Below are 5481 nucleotides of genomic sequence, written 5' to 3' on the forward strand. Positions count from 1 at the left end.
TACCACAAAATATCGATGATGAGATTGGTGCTTTTTTGATTTATCCTTTATGTTAATTTTTATTTTCTACAATGAATATATATTAATTGCTCAATTAAGACAGAATTAATGTGCTTTTGCACCCTTGAATGTAGAAGGTGGTCTCGCTCGAAGGGAGAGCGTGGCTGGACCAGTTATGAAAAGCGTCTCAGTGCGGGAGCCAGTCCTGAGCTGGAAAGGCCTGGCTGGGCAGAGGGCTGGGAAAAGGACTCCCTTGACCTGGATCATGAAGAAGCCGCCACATGCAGGAGGAACTCCCAGGTGGCGACTATAGCATGAGCTGTCCACGTGGAGACTGGCACAAAGTGAGAACCGAGGCCCAAGGCCCTTGATGTGGGGATGGCTGTCTTGGCACTGGGCAGGGACCCATTCTCATTCCTTCAGTGTTTGTTCCCCCTTTGAACTCCCTTCCCCTGAGTGTCCACTGGGACCAACACAGTGGCTGCAACAGGACTCAGAGAGGGGGACCCCCCAAGGGAAGGTGAATCCGATTTTGAGGACAGAGATCAGACTTCCAGGATGGCTTCTGCAAAAGTCCTTCCTTTGGGACCAGCCTTCAGCAGTCTGAGTTTTGCTTCACCAGGCGACAGGTTTCTCCTACAAAGTGGACACTGTGTGCTCCTACTTGAGAGTGGATACTCCAGAGAAGGTGGTGAAGCATGTGCTCAGGATTTTGCAGGGTCACCTGCCAGGCAACCTTGGGTGGTCCCCGCAAACCTCATCAGCTGCTGTTTCTCGTCATGACAGAAAATACTATGCGTGTGCTTCCTCGGGTTGTGAGCCTCAGTGCTTTAAAAAAACCCTTTGCAAGTTGCAAAAGGATGTGCCAACGCTGAGAAGTCTACTCATCCTTTCTGTTCTTTCTCAGGGTCTAGACTGCATGAACCTTCCATATTGGTGGCTTCCCAGAGAAGCTCTGACCCTCAGACATCGCATCTACCTTGACTGTGGACTTGACATGTTCATTTTTCTGTGCCACTGGTTCATCTTGTGGATGAATACATGAGATGTTTTGAGGTGTGTTCCAGATAAAGATAGCTGGACCTGAACACAGCCTTTGACAGCACTGAATCACGGAGGGAGAAATCGCCCTCTTTCCAGTCCTCTTTCTAACCTTCTCATGAGTCAAAAGGAAGCCTCAGTGAGGGGCTGATATGTCCAGGTTACCTTTCTGATTAAGGTAGAGATTGAAAGTTTCCTTTAAAATTCGTTTAAGTTAAAAAAAAAATTAAACAAATACAGTAGTTCCCTTTATCTGTGGTTTCACTTCCATGGTTCAGTTACCTGTGGGGCAGTACAGTAAGAGACTATGAGAGAGAGAGAGAGCGAGAGAGAGCCTTCATTCACATAACTTTTCTTCCAGTCTGTTGCTATAATTGTTCTAATTTATCATTAGTTATTGGTGTTTTTCTCTTACTGTGTCTAATTTGCATATTAAACTTTACCATAGGTATGTGTACACAAAAAAACACAGAATATTTAGGGTTCAGTACTACCTAAGGTTTCAGGCATCCACTGGGGGTCTAGGGATGTGTCCCGTGGATGAGGGGAGCCACTGCTCATAAACAACAATCGTATAGGTGTTATGTGGATATGGCAAGAGATAAACGTGGCGTGTGGTTGTTGAAAATGCTGACCTTGGGAGGAGAGACACCAGGAGGAGGAATCCCCCACAGGGTCCTCCGAGACCACGTCACTGCTTCCCTGGCTGTGTGTCCAAAATGGGGGTCCCTTGGCTTTTCTGCCTTTTACTGCTGGGTTTTCGGCTCCTTAAAGGCCGAGAGTGTGTCTCAGGCCTTGGAATCGCTCCTGGTACCCAACACAGGGCCTGGAACAGGGTAGGTGTCATTCCAAACGTGCTAAGAGGCCTGAGGTCAGAAGTCAAGCTCCAGGAGCCAGGAGACTGAGCTCTGGTCCTGACCCCACCCTTGCCCACTTTGTGACCCTGGATGAGTCTGAGTCTCTCTCCTCATTCACGTGTCTCCATCTCCTCATGGCGGTGTTTCCAGCACACAGGGCGTGTGACAGGGCTTTGATGGTCCATCTCTAAAAGGGAGTGCTGATATTATGATTGGTTGAATCGAAAACCCCATGTCACTGAAAACATTTCCAGTGCAGACCACCAGAAATGAAAACGAGGCTGGGGGGAAGAGGAAGTAGGGAGATGAAGTGAGAGGTAGGCCCCTCTTTACACTCTGATCTGGCTGTGGGACCACCTGGATGCTGCCCTTGGTGACCTAAGCTTGGGCCCCCCCTGCCACTGAGGTTCCTGGTGAGGCCTGGTACAAACAACAAGGTCTTTGGAGCCACATAACTAGTGTTCATGTTCCCGCTCAGCCACCTACTGGCTGGGTGACATGAAACAAGCTGCTCAACCTCTCTGAACCTCATTAGTCTTGTCACTAAAATGAGGCCGCTGCCAACCTCCCAGGGCTGCTGTGAGAATCGAATGAGATCACACATGTGTGCATGAGACCTGACACGTAGTAAGTGCTCGGTGAACGTGGGTTCCAGGGAAGCCTGCAGGTTCCTGGAAGAAAGATATTGAAGTGAGTCAGGTGCATTACATCATCTGCAGCATTCAGTTGGTCGCTGGGAGAATCTGGCTCCCCAGAGCCCTCCTGACCTGCAGTGAGAGCTGGAAAGTCAGAGAGATTCGGACATGGCAGATGTCGGCTTCCAGACTCCACCTCCATCCCCCACGCCCTCCCACCACTGGCTACACACAGAAAGGGCCTCAGGCTGTAGCCCCAAGGCCTCGCTCTCCAGATGAGGGAGCTGGAGGCTGAGGGGGGACCTCTGGAGGAGCAGCCAAGTTCTCCTTGACTCATGGCAGGCCTGGGACCCTCGGGCCGGCAGGAGGTGCGCTGTCTGCCTGCCGAGGACTCCGCTAGACTTTCTGTCTCCTCCACCCCTGGGAATCCAACCATGAGAGGCGCGGATCTGGCTCCGCTCTGCACCCCTTGCTCCAGCAGTTTCCTTCCTGTGCTCTCTGGGAGGGGAGAGCCGGGAAGGGGGGCTGCGTCTGGGAGGCTGGTCCAGCTCAGTTGGCCACAACATCTGCATCCTTAGCAGTGGTCTCTCTGCTCCTGCTTCTCACAGGGAGGGGCTGGGAGAGCCCCAGTTCCTCCCAGGAAACAGCAGCACGACTCACTTCCCAGGACGACCACGGAAGAACACACAGCCTTTTGTCTGTGGCACTCAGATAGATGGAGGGGGCTCTCTTTCTCCTTTGGAAGGCAAAAATGTGAAACGACATGTTTTAACAGAAAACTCCAAAGGAACAGTGGCTCGAACGAGATAGTATTTCTCCTTCACATAAAATAATTCTGGATGTAAACCGGCCAAAAAGTTTCCAGAGATTCAGTTTCCTTCCAACTCATTCTCACGGTCCAAGGTGACTGCAAGAGCTCCTGCCATCATGCTTGAGTTCCAGGCAATGCTTGGCAGATAGGGAAGGATGACATGCTCCTTCCTTTGAGGATACTTCCCAGAAGTCAAGACCAACCCTTTTTTTTTTTTTGAGTTGGAGTCTCACTCCATGGCCCAGCCTGGAGTGCAGTGGCCATTCCCGGCCACCGCAGCCTCAACCTGCTGGGCTCCGGCCTTTCGAGTAGCCGGAACTACAGGTGCGCGCTACCGCACCCGGCTAATTTTTGATTTATTGTAGAGATGAGGTCTCGACAAGTTGCCCAGGCGGGTCTCGAACCCGCGGGCTCAGGCAATCCACTCACCTCAGCCTCCTAAAACGTGGGATTACAGGCTGAGCCACCGAGCCCGGCTAAGCCCAACACTTTTACTTATATACCCCGTCCCTAAGAAGTGCTAAGGGTCAGGGACTGGCCAGAACTTAGTTACAAGGCCACAGTCAGCTCCAAAGAAAGTTGAGGAATGAACTCTTTTATCAAGGTGACATGGGTCCCATCCGTCTCTTCTCACAGCCACTGTCCTGATTTAGGCCACTCTTAGCTCTGCCATAACCCCAGATCTGGGTCTTCATACCTCTGGGTCAAGCTCTCCACCTGCCCCCAGTTGTTTCTCCATAGTGATATATACCTGGCCATATCACTGCTCAAAAACCTGCAATGGCTCCCTGAAACACTCAGAATAAACAGTGAACATTGGCATGGCCTTCAAAGCTCTTCATGATCTGACTCTGCCTTCCTTTCCAGCCTCTCCCACTCCCCTGCCCTGTATGCAGTCTAGCCCCACCAGACTCCTCAAATAATCCACACCTTGCCAAGATCACACCTTGACTGCGGTGCTCTTTCTGCTCTTCTATTCCTGATCCGCTTCAGCCATCCCGTAAAATGCTGCATTCGCTGCCATCCCTGAGATGCTTTCTCCGTGGGTCACCTTTCATGAGCCCCTTCTTGCTCCCTCTGTGGGCCTCCTCAGAAGTCTCCGAAACACCGCACCTCTCCCAGGCCCGAAGGTGCTTGAGAGGATAGGCCGCTGGAGCGTTCAGAGCCGCTCCACTGCCAGCCGTCGTCGTCTGCGTCAGAGGCCCGGGAGAACGGGTTCGCACAGCCTTGGTTTGGCTCAGGCTCACCTGAAGCCTTCCCTCTGAGCTGGAGCCTCTTCAGGAGCTGTCACTGTCAAGTGCAGAGCCCAGAGCCGCACGGACCCGCGGAGTGCACGAAGGACCCATGGAAGACACGGTTCCTTCTCTCCTCACGCTCAGGTCGGCCGGCTCAGCCGGGGGCCTCACCCTGTTGTTGGCCTTACGCACACTCAGGGTCGGCCTTACGCAGGTCCTCCCATCCTGCTGATGCACCCACCTAGCCCCTCTCTGAAGTTCTGATGACAACTGACCAGGGGCTGACACCAAGAGATGACACCAAGATGGAGCAGACACAGGTCTGCCCAGATCCTGACGGCTCTGGTGATGAGAGGTTAAGTACACTGTCTCCACTGACCTTGTGCTCCCTGGCAGATGACGTCACCCCTGACAAGAGCAGAAGGCCCTGGCCACCCTCAGGCTCTCAAGCCCAGGTTGAGCCCTGCCCCCCCCACATGGAGATGCCAGTCTTCACCCCTGCTAGCTCTGGGACGCCAAATGACACAGCTTCGAGCCCAGGTTGGCTGCCTCCCAGACTCTGCAGCCCTTGGACACCATGTGCTAGGGGTGCAGGGCTACATTCTTCGCCTCTGAAGACATGAGGACCCCAAGCCCCTCCCCCAGCTGCTCAGGGAAGTCCTCCTGTTCCCACTCAGAAAGCAGACATTGATTTTTCCCTTTGTCACATTGTTACCTTGAAGCCATGGCTGGGGCATGAAGACCTTGTTCCGCCAGAAGCTCAGGCCTTGGTTCCCGGGCCCATCTCCCCTCTTTCCACAGAATCTTCCAGGGTCCTGGGTCCTTCCTAGGGAGGAGGGAATGGGCAGGATTCCTGGGCCAGGGAGATTCAAGATTTATTTTGATCCTCCACCTCTGTCCAC

This window comes from Carlito syrichta, unplaced genomic scaffold (assembly GCF_000164805.1).
Source record: "Carlito syrichta isolate Samal-C Ts95f unplaced genomic scaffold, Tarsius_syrichta-2.0.1 Scaffold307214, whole genome shotgun sequence".
Lineage (NCBI taxonomy): Eukaryota > Metazoa > Chordata > Mammalia > Primates > Tarsiidae > Carlito > Carlito syrichta.